The 12461-nt window shown below is 37.1% G+C and overlaps 1 protein-coding gene across 2 annotated transcripts in view; it reads right to left on the bottom strand.

Annotated features, from left to right (window-relative positions):
* The window catches only part of fus (epithelial splicing regulatory protein fusilli), a 152118-nt gene extending 150533 nt beyond the window's left edge, over positions 1-1585 (bottom strand). For both annotated transcript variants that reach the window (XM_073992687.1, XM_073992685.1), the window contains exon 1: positions 1023-1585. The gene's annotated coding sequence lies outside the window, so the exon portion shown is untranslated. The remainder of the gene's footprint in view (positions 1-1022) is intronic.
* Positions 1586-12461: the final 10876 nt, after the last annotated feature.

Here is a 12461-nt window from a genome sequence, read left to right as displayed (position 1 = left end):
AAAGAAATGTTTACCAGAGAAATCCATATGCTCAGGTATTGGTGTAGGGTATCACATAGTCGGCCCTGTCCCGACTATAGCCTTTGCTCACTTGTTTTGTGGAATAATTTGGCCCAGTGTTTATGATAACTACCACATAATCTTGTAGGCATTTTCATTGTTTTGACAACTACATACCTAGTTCCTTTTCATCCCTTGTTTATTGTTCCGAAATTCAGGTGGGAAAATAATGAAAACGGAAACAATGACAAGTCCTTTAATTAGGATATGTCACTTTTCAACCACTTGTAGGTTTAACATTTAATTGGAATCAAACACCTTTGAGTTAGTTACCGCGAGATGCTATCTTTTCAAATATAAACCAATAAAAACAACAATGGGAATAACAAAAATTTACTCTATCAACTATAGAGAGAGTTAACGTTTTCAGTCTCACGAAAATTGTGAGAATTGAAAAATCAACAACACACAAAAAATGAACAGTCGTTAATATCTCTGGTTTTCTTACCTGAGTACAGAGAATATAACCCATACTCATGCAATGACAAAAGGTGGTAAAGAAACATGGAAAAATTAATGTTTAAGAAAAAAAACTGATCATCATTGGGCCAACAACAAAAGAGAGAAATTAATGGTTATAATAAAAACAACAAAAAGTTATATACAAACAAGTGTAGTACGAAATGTTGGTGTGTAGTTAACTTTAAACTGCTATTAACCCCTCCTGGCCACACCACTGCTCACTTGCAACACACTGGTGCCGACTGACCGACCGCACTACGTTCATGTGTATGTATGACGGTGTGTTCCCTAGACATGCCATCAACAAAACCACCAAACCATCCATCCATATCCGTTAGCACGCAACCTGATGCATTCCCATAATCGGTGGAGAATATACCCTGTATTCTCATTTGGCCATGCTGTTGCTGCTGCTGACAAACAATAATTCGAATTCTCTTTTTGGCTGGCAAAAAGACAGCCAACAACAACAATGCACAACAAATTAACTGCCTACATACCTGTTCATTTAGTCGTCTCTCCCCTGGGGTGTATTTTGCCTTGTAGATGATAACCTCTGGTTAACGTTGTTGTTATTGGCTTTTTTGTACAATGACGATCATAAAACCTGGGCTACAGCACTTGTAGATCCTCTTAATTATAGGTTTCTTAGGAAAAACCCTTAATTCGTTTACTTGTTTTTTACAATTCTTCTGTTTTGTTTTCTTTTTTTCGCAGTTGCTGCTCACTTTATTTTGTTGGTATTATTTTCACTTTTTCATTTGGTATTTTGTTATACCACACACTATTTTGTTTTCTTATGGGTAATACTTTTTTGTTGTAACTTGTTTTCAGTTAACTAAAAACTAAATCCATTAAAATAATTCTGTATATAAAAAATTAACCCGTCATCGACAAGAAGAATTTAGCCATTTTCTCTGTTTTAATTTTATTGTATGTTTTTCAGCTTCTTCTTCTATACACCACGATTTTGTTTAATAAGCGCACAACACTTCATAGTCATTCGCTGCTACTCGGTGACTTGATAACTCCACGAACTCTCTTCAATAACTAAACAATGAGTACCTGCGAGAAAAATCATTAACCAACCAACCAAGCCATATCAAACTACATACCTACCTGTATGTCTACCTGTTGAATTACGACGCTCACTCACCGACAGCTTTAAAAATGTATTTGAAATGTTTGTATGACTATTAAACGTGTGTTTTGTTAAGATAAGACAGCACAGAGAGTACGAAAGAGCAGATATCTAATTTCAATCTCTTAATGTTCGATAAGGTATTCATAACTCCCACACTCTTTGACAACAGGTGTGGTGAGATGTAGATGTGTCACTGACTCTGTTTACCACTGCCAAAATATCACTGTCAGTGTTGCCAAATTTACTTTTTTATACCCTCCACCATAGGATGGGGGTATATTAAGTTTGTCACTACGTTTGTAACTACTCGAAATAATCATTGTAGACCCCACAAACTATATATATTCTTGATGAGCGTGCAATTCTACATCGATATAGCCATGTCCGTCCGTCTGTCCGTCTGTGGAAACCACTCTAGCGTCCGAACGGATTGACGTAGGTTGATGAAATTTTGTTATATGTATTTACATAGGACTTTTGGTATTGAAAGCGGGCTATGTAGGTCCACGCTTTCGTATAGCCCCCATACAAAATGACGCGTGACGCGTCGTCGTTTTAAGGAATTTTTAAGATATTTGACCCATTTTACCACCGAATTGGTTGTAATTTGGTACTTTGTGTCTCCAGAGGCCAAAAAATATTCCTACCAAAGTTGGGTTATATAGGTCCACGTTTTGGTATAGCCCCCATATAAGGCCCCATATAAAGTACGCGTCATTTTAATATATTTTGAATGTATTAGACCCATTTGACCACAGAATTGGTTGTAATTTGGTATTTTGTGTCTTCAGAGGCCAGAAAACATTCCTACCAAAGTTGGGTTATATAGGTCCACGTTTTGGTATAGGCCCCACATAAGGCCCCTTATAAAGTACGCGTCATTTTAATATATTTTGAATGTATTAGACCCATTTGACCAAAGAATCGGTTGTAACTTTGTATTTTGTGTTTCCAGAGGCTAAGAAACATTTCTACCATAAAATGTTTATATAGGTCCACGTGTTGATATACCCCCATAATACAATATCTCCCGATTTCCGATATTTTGAACGTTTTAGCCTCATTATCACACCGAGATGGCTGAAATTTGGTATTCAGTCTTCTTTAGGCGTATAAAACTTTCCCCCAAAAATTTGTAGGTATAAGTCCATGCCATCATATAGCCCCATAGAACGGTACCTTCCGAATTTCGGTATTTTGAAGGTTGTGGCCACATTAATCCACCGAAATGGCTGATATTTGTGGTGGAGGGCATAAAAATTTCGGCCCGACCGAACTTAACGCTTTTCTTACTTTTTGCATTTGTGATGGGTATACTCAACTTTTTTATACCCTCCACCATAATATAGAGGGTATAATTAAATATGTCATTCCGTTTGTAACACATCGAGATATTCAAGGGAGACCCTATAAAGTATACATATTCTTGATCAGGGTAAAATTCTAAGTCGATACAACCATGTACGTCCGTCCGTCTGTTGAAATCAAGATACAACCCGATATAATAGTACCATCCGATTTTCGGTATTTTTAAGATTTTAGCCTCATTATCACACCGAAATGGCTGAAATTTGGTACTTAGTCTTCATTGGGGTTACAAAACTTTACCCCAGAAATTTGTCGGTATAGTTCCACGCCTTCATATAGCCCCTAAAGAACGTACCTCCCGATTTTCAGTACTTATTTATTTAGTCTTCGCTGGGGGTATAAAACTTTCCGCCAGAAACTTGTCGGTACAGGACCGCGCCTTAGTATAGCCCATATAGAACGATACCTCCCTATTTCCGGTATTTTGAAGGTTGTGGCCTCAATATTCCAGGTGAGGTAGGGGATGGAAGATACCAAGGAACGGTCCTGACCGGCTTTAACATGACAAAGCCCAGGATTTATCTTGGTCCCTCTTTCATCTCAAGTGGACACTGACCTCCCCGTGGTGTCACCTGGGGAACTGCCTTTAACACCCGTTAAAGTTAGTGAGCTAACATGTGCCGCGCGTTCACCCATAAGAACGTTAAAAACTTGGGTTTGGGCGTCGGGTTAGTAACCCTCCCCTAGAAAAAACAGCCTACTATGAAAAAACGAAAGAAAAGAAAAACAAATCCCTCAAAAGTTGACGACCCCCGCAAACGTTTTAAGGACCATGATCTGCGAATCTGCACCTGGAATGTTCGCACTCTTTATATAGAAGGTGCAGTTTACGCCCTGGCAGATGTACTTGAAAAGTACAAGGCCGACATTACTGCCATACAGGAAATACGATGGACCGGGAAAGGCGTCACACTGTATTATAGCTGCCATGGCACAAAGCATGAGTTTGGTTGCGGATTTGTAGTTGGTCGGAGGTTAAAACATCTGGTCTCCAGCTTCACCCCAGTGAATGAAAGACTCTCTGCAATTCGATTAAAAGCAAAATTCTTCAACATCGGCTTTATTTGCGCTCATGCTCCCACTGAAGACAAGGACGAACAGACCAAAGATATATTTTACTTGCGCTTAGAAGAAACATATGTATGACCGTTGCCCTGTCCATGACATTAACATTATACTAGGCGATTTGAATGCCAAAAGTGAAACATCTGACAATAGTATGAGGCTGATAGACTTTGCTGCTGCAAGAAAAGCATGGTAGTTAGCAGTACCAGATTTAAGCATCTCGATATTCATAAGGGCACCTGGCTGTCGCCAGATCAAAGAACAATAAATCAAATTGATCACATTGTGATAGATGGAAGACATGCATCAAGCGGGTTGGATGTACGATCGTTCCGAGGTGCAAACATAGACTCGGACCACTACCTTGTTGCAGCAAAGGTACGTACCAGATTAAACGTAGCAAACAAAGTGCGAACAGACACAACACAGAAGTTGGACATCGGTAAGCTGCAATCACACAGATAGCCACAGCATATTCCACTCAACTGGCCCAACTGCTTAATCAAAGCACTCCTCGTCCCGATAACATATCAGGACAATGGCAAAACATTGCCCACTCCATGCAAACAGCCGCAAAATCAGTATTTGGATACCAGAGACCTCCACCAAGGAATCCATGGTATGACCAGGAGTGTCGTGCTGCTACCGAAGAGAAAAATGCGGCATATAGGGCTACTCTACAATTTGTTGTAACGCGTAGCGCACGAGGGAGATATTGGGAGAAAAGGAGAGAGGAGAAACTTTTTTTCCGCAGGAAAAAGAGAGAGATGGAAAAGCGGGAGTGTGAACAAATCGAGATGTACCGGAGACAAAATGAAGTCCGCAAATTCTACCAAAGAGTGAAACATCAAACTGATGGCTCTGGAACTGGCACATCCTCCTGTAGAGACCAGCAAGGTAATCTGGTAACTGATAAAGATAGTGTGCTAAGGATATGGAAAGAAAATTTTTCCAAACTGTTGGTATCCAATAGTAGCGAAGTCGAGGAAGATACCACAGATCCAATCCCAGAAGATGGTATTGAATGTATACCACCTGGCCAAGATTAGGTAAAGACAGCAATAAACCGGATGAAGAATAATAAGGCAGCAGGAGTTGATGGCCTACCTGTCTAGCTGTTTAAAACCGGAGGCGACACGCTGATAAGGTGTGGGCATCAGCTAGTTATAGTTAACTCCATCTGGCAGGAAGAACGCGTACCCAACGATCGGAACCTGAGCGTCCTGTGTCCCGTCCATAAGAAAGGAGATAAGACTTTATGCTCCAACTATAGGGACATAAGTCTTCTCCCTATCACCTACAGGATAGTGTCAGGGATATTGTGAGAACGACTAAAGCCCATGGTCAACGAAATAATTGGACCATACCAATGCGGCTTTAGACCTGGCAAGTCCACCATTGACCCGCTACGTTCAAAGGTATTCCAAGCAATGTCTGAATTTGGTATCCCCGCAAAGCTAATTCGGCTTTGTAAAATGACTCTAACTGACACAAGATCTTCAGTTAAAATAGGAAAGAACCTCTCCGAAGAGTTTTGTACCAAAAGAGTTTTCAGACAAGGAGGCAGCCTTTCGTGTGATCTTTTCAACATCCTGCAAGAAAAGGTTATACGAGAGGCAAAAGTCAAAAGAAGTGGCACAATATACACCAAAAGCCACATGTTACTTGCTTATGCTGATGATATAGACATCATGGGACGATCAGTAAAAGAAGTAACCGATACCTTTATGCAGGTCGAAGGAGAATCTGCTAAAGTGAGTTTGATGGTGTCTACACACAATGCGTCCATTGAGATCGGACCAACTGTTCAAGTTGGTCCCTATAATTTTGAGGTAGTAAAAGACTTGGTATACCTCGGCACCACCGTAAACACAACAAACGACATCAGTTGTGAAATAAAAAGAAGAATTGTATTGGCCAACATATGCTACTTTGGCTTAAGTATGCACTTTAAAAACAAAGCCACAACTCGTCCAACAAAAATAACGCTTTACAAAACACTGATACTACCCGTGCTGATGTATGGTTCCGAAGCCTGGGTACTTGCGCAAGCAGATAAGGCAGTGCTTGGAATAGATGGCGCAAACAAGTGGATAAAGGCGCGGTATTCCAAAAAGCGAAGCACGAAACAGAGAGAATTTGAGATCTTTTCTTAGTTCGGTCTATGGAACAAATGTTCTGTAATGGGCCAGCTAAGTAAGTAAGGCCTCAATATTCCACCGAAATGGCTGAAATTTGGTATTTGGTCTTCATATGGGGTGTTAAACGTTCCATATGAAGTTTGTTGGTAAAGGTCCACACCTTCGTATAGCCCCCATAGAAGGGTACTTCCCGATTTTAGGCATTTTTAAGGTTTTAGCCTCATTATTACACCGAAAGGGCAGAAAGTTGGCACTTAGTCTTCGTTGGGGTATACAACTTTGTCGGAATAGGTCCACGCCTTCATATAGTCACATGAAAATATTTGTCGGAGACCGTATAAAATATACATATATACAGTGCTGCTCAAAAGATTTACAACTGGAATGACATTTAACATTTTATATAGTTCTGAGGTAATTTATGGATTTGAAATGCAAATATTTTTGTAGGTTGATTCTTTATTGGACCCTTTTTAAAGATTTAAAAAACAATTTGGGATAATTGCATTTATTTTACAAAAATATACAAAACAAACGTCGAACTCACATTTGGTTCTGCTCAAAACATTTGCAATTGAGAATATTTGATGTAAAATCTGAAGAAATTATGTTTTTTGATGTACAGTCGGACCTTGATTATCCATGATGGACGGGACCGGAGGCATTACGGATAATCGATTTTCAATGATAATGGAGTCAACTCTTTTTATGCGGCTTTTGAACACATATTTTTAGTAAAAATGTCATAATATCGTACACAATTGCGCAATAATATTCACCTGTGCTATTACATTGGTTTAAGGCAGGGTTTCGAAGTCGAAGTCGAGCAATTTTGCTGGAGTCGAAGTCTGAATGTGAATCGAAATAAATAACTCGACTCCGACTCCAGGCAAAATTTTTTCCACATTATAGAAATATAACATTAAATTTGGAACAAGAAATTTTTTTTAAATCATTATTTATTTTAAAAGAAAAATATAATGCCATGTTCATACCAGCATTTGAATAACGTTGTTCGCTCTCATAACTACGTACACGAATTAACCCTTCATACGACATACTACACAATTCATAGCAACATGATTCATATTTTCATACATTTTATTTACTGATTTTAAAGAAAGTTTCACCCAAAAGACGAGTAAAATTAATTGATATGAACTGGAAAAATATTTGTCCTTCTTTAAGATATATCAAGCTTTAGAAAATTAGAAAATTAACTTATGTTTAGAAAATTAACTTATGTTGAAACTGAGGTATGGGGTATTGTAACTCGCGATCAGTTCTACTATACCATAACTTTCGACCGCATTTCGGCAAAATAAACTGTTTTAGCCCGATTCACCGAGGGGTTTCTTAAAATAATAATTTGAGCGGAAGCTGTGGTCGTACCAAGGTAAAAAAATCGGAAAAAATCGTTGAAATAAACGAGTTTCATTATGTTATTTTCCAATTAGTGGTTTTACAACACAATGTAGAGCTTAATTCTCAAAGGAGAAGTTAAAGAGCACACTTCAGAGTTGAAGTTTCTAATGTATGATTTTTTAATATATCCACTGTATCTACCTCAAACGGATGCTGACATTTTGAAACCTGAAAAATGGGGTTTTTTGAATTTTTGCTCTAATCGGGACGCGCAGCAGGTTTTCCCTAAAAGCTTATTATTGTATTGTAGTACTCGCGATTTCGCATTTTTTAATGTATAACATGAGGGTGTAGCCCTCACAGGATCACAGTAATCTGCGCCTAAACACGAAATTTTTGTGCGTAAATTTTTCTCAAAAACCTATTTTTTTGGTTTAAAATTTACAAACGTCATTGGATTTCCGTGGAAACCCGCGTAAATTTAGTTTTTTTACGTTCTGAATCTAACAAGCCACGACGCGTAAAAATCCACCCACTAGATCGGCGGATATGATACCCCTCAAATTTCGAAAATTTGCAAAAAATTATTTTGAAAATATCGCATATTAAAACGCGTTTTGGATGTGTCAGTTCTACTTAAATAAATAGATCGATACGCGTGTTTAAACTGCGCGAAAACAGATATTTCAAAACTATCGCTGATCCAGAGATATAATAGATTTTTTCTAAAAATTAAGTGCGATGCTACATCCACGGTTTTCCCTAAAAGCTTATTATTGTATTGTAGTACTCGCGATTTCGCATTTTTTAATGTATAACATGAGGGTGTAGCCCTCACAGGATCACAGTAATCTGCGCCTAAACACGAAATTTTTGTGCGTAAATTTTTCTCAAAAACCTATTTTTTTGGTTTAAAATTTACAAACGTCATTGGATTTCCGTGGAAACCCGCGTAAATTTAGTTTTTTTACGTTCTGAATCTAACAAGCCACGACGCGTAAAAATCCACCCACTAGATCGGCGGATATGATACCCCTCAAATTTCGAAAATTTGCAAAAAATTATTTTGAAAATATCGCATATTAAAACGCGTTTTGGATGTGTCAGTTCTACTTAAATAAATAGATCGATACGCGTGTTTAAACTGCGCGAAAACAGATATTTCAAAACTATCGCTGATCCAGAGATATAATAGATTTTTTCTAAAAATTAAGTGCGATGCTACATCCACGGTTCTTGATGGATCGCATTGAAACGGTATAGAATGATGTATTTTTTAATGGTGATTATTGAAATCGGATGCGCATAAAATGTAAATGAACTTCGCGGAAATTATGACCATTTTACTGTATTTTGCACCCTTAAATGCAACAGATGCTACATCGTGGCCGCCAAATAGAATTTGACAAACTGTACATCAAATAAAAGGGATTGATTCCCTGTGTTGGAAAATCGGATGCGCATCATGTCATTTTCATAATTACGCGGTTTATATGCGTCTCAAATGTTGTAATATTCAATATAACATTATTTTAACGTTATGCCACAATTGGAATTCCTTGTGATTTAATATAAGGTTCTAATAATATTATCCAATAGGAAAACTATAAGCGAAAAATTTGTTATAACGGAATATCATCATTATTGCGTGAAATTTTGACGAAAATGCCGAAAAACTCAAACATTTTTCTCCAACTTTTCCTATAAAACAATAAAAAAACAAGTAAGAACAGACTATAGTCGGACGGGGCCGACCATGTGATACCCTATACCACTATCCCTGTGCACTAGCTTTCCGGGCTAGCTGTTATAAGATGTGCATTAGAAATTTTACCAATTTTCACACAAAAGTTTTGATCAATTTAACCCGCTAAATATTATCCGATCATACCGTTGACTTGCACGCTACTTCTTCATCTCAAACCAAAACTACGTTTAAAATTTCGCGCCGATCGGACTATTATTGCGACCTACAGAGCGGCTACAAAATCGAGCAAAAATTTTGTTTTTGGTCCATTTCATCCCTTTAACATTTCACGATCATCGCCAAAAACTAATCAGTTCTATTCTGGTCCAAACCCGACCTCCATACTAAATTTCGTGACAATCGGTCCATAATTGCGGCCTCTAGCTTGATTACAATTTTTAATGGACGGACAGACGGACGGACGGACGGACGGACACACATCGCTAAATCGCTTTATCTCGTCGAGATATGAAGTTTGGTATACCACATGAGGGGTCTACGACGAATATTTCGCGGCGTTACATGAATTTTTGGGAAAACAAACTTATTATACCCTTTTCCACATTGTGGTATAGGGTATAATAAAATTGGAATAATATGATTTTAATTTTTTCGTAATATTTTCTTCGTATTTTTGCAAATAACATGAATACAATAGCTCCAACCTTCACAACTTAGATTTCATTTTATTCCTCAAAATGTCTGGATGCTGTTTTTTATATATTTTTCGTAAGTATGAGCGCTATTGTTTCAAAAATATGTTTGTAAATACGTGAAATTATTTAAAAAATTTGATTTTTCGCGAATCCATTGAGACTTTGCGATTATTTTTTGCATCATCGCAAAGGGTACGAATTCAGTTAACGATAATAGGATATAACAGCTAACTATTTTAAACCGCGATTTTTTTAGAATTTTTTCTAATTATCATAATTAAAACGGTCATATCTTTTGCGCGCAACGATCAAAATTAGTAACGAAAACAGATTTGGAATGCTAATTTTTTTCTTAATCTATGTACCAAAAATCATTGATGTAGTATCAAAAAATTTTTTGGATTTTTTTGAAATGGAAAAGACAATTTTAGACATTTTTCCTGATATATTTAATATTAAATTATATTATTTTCATTCATGTTTTCTATTTTCTTACAATTTTGGTGTTTTCAGAACCTTTTTTAATTTTTCTTTTTTCAAAATTAACGAGAGAAAGACCTGCCAAAATAACTTTTTGGTATACAGACGCGAAGGGAACCAATTGTCACCTTTTTATCCCCAAGTAAACGAGGAGGCGTCAGTGGCGACTTAATTAACTTAACTTAAACGACGAGTTGTATAAATAATTCACATTTACATTTTCTTCATAACTTTAATATAAATGAAGCATCCAATAACAGAAGCTAGTGTTGATGGACTGAATATCTTCGTACATATTGTTCTGGTATAAAAAGGAATACGAAGGAAATATGCAAATCGCCCTCTTCTTCTCTCTACCCGCTAGCAATTCCAATTGTCACAATTTAAATAGTCCTATACTAGAGGTAAGTGGTACTAGTTCACAATTGACCCATAAGTAATGCGAAGGGAACCAATTGACACATATGTATATATCCCCAAGTAAACGACGAAGCGTCAGTTGTGACTATTTCCCACCACTTATTTTTATAAATAAACTGGTATATGACTGTAAACCTGGAACTAGTACAATACCACCTATAGGTAATGCATAGAGTATCAATTGGTTACCTCCTATGACATCCCCATGTTAAAGTTTACAGTTGATTGCACTGTGAGAGGTCAGAAGTGGACCTAGTTACTGTAACGCTGAGAATCGACGAGTTTCCGATGCCGAACTAGCCCATCGCGCAAGCGGGAAATGTACAAAAATCGGTGTTCGTTCTCAAAATTTTGTATGGGAAATGTAGTAATTATATCGTAATTTGTGTTCGAATAACGAATGGAGAGCGAATTGCCGTCAGTGTGAACAAGGCATAAGAAAACATATATGCAAACGGTATATTATACTAAGTTAATGGACAATTCACAGGATATATACTATCCTCTGAAGTGTAAACTATTCATCTCTATTTTATTGATCCAATTGATTCTTTACATTTTTGCAAACAAAAGTAAAGTTCTATGACAATCGAATTAAGATTGGACCTTTAACCTCTTTCGTGAGAAGTCTTACGGGTCTTCTCACAAAGGTCTATTGGTATTCTCATCTTGTTTCTTATGAGAAGTTATCCTTGTCTTCTATTAAGGACATTATGGTCTCTATGGGAAATCTTACTGAATACGCTGTGACCCCCATCAATCATTGAGAAAATAGCTTTATATCTCTGTTTGGAGATATTGTTTCATCATTTTTAGATGACATGTTTTCAGTTAAATAGAATTAGGAACCTTTCTGTCGAATGTGTAGTCCTTCTAGATCAGTTCCTTCCGTGTCCTTTTTGTTCTTGAACTCAAAAAGTAAAACAAAATGAAATTTTCTACAAAAATGAAAATTATATGTAGGTTTCCCATATCCAAGAAATCGATATTGTCACGTTTTCATTGTCCGTTATCAGTTTTACCCGTTACTTTCTCAAAAAAACCCGTATGTTTATGTATTTCGGTAAATTTCACATAATCTATTAACTATATATGAAATTCGGATGTTTACGCTTCTGGATTAGGGCATCATAAATTCGTTGTTGGTCAACGACAGATTCATCCCGCCATAACTCCCCAGCAAAAAGTCCTCCCAAAATCATGGGTTTTGTAAGGGATTTTGGCAGCCGTAACTACTCGCAAACCCCGTTTCTTCCCCATTATTTTTACAAGGGCATGTCGCACTCAGTTTGTAGTTATTTTATGACCACTAGAATAACTAGTTATTCTGTGGCCACTAGAAATTGAAAAGTAAGTTGAAAAAAATTCTGTTTTTAGAACAGTTGATGTAGAGATTTTTTTTAATTTCATCGCACTTCTTACTTTTATTTTACTTTATTTTATTTCGCTCGCTGTGCGAGTTGAACACACGAACTCTCTGATTTCTAGCCAAAGACACTACATACTATGCCACGCACACCAACATTAAGGGTTGCTTAAGAACTTAAAAGTGC

This window comes from Musca autumnalis, unplaced genomic scaffold (assembly GCF_047663935.1).
Source record: "Musca autumnalis isolate F117 unplaced genomic scaffold, ASM4766393v1 scaffold_5, whole genome shotgun sequence".
In the NCBI taxonomy this organism is placed as follows: domain Eukaryota; kingdom Metazoa; phylum Arthropoda; class Insecta; order Diptera; family Muscidae; genus Musca; species Musca autumnalis.
The sequence above is the reverse complement of the archived record's forward strand: the minus strand, read 5'-3'. Positions and strand labels throughout refer to the sequence as shown.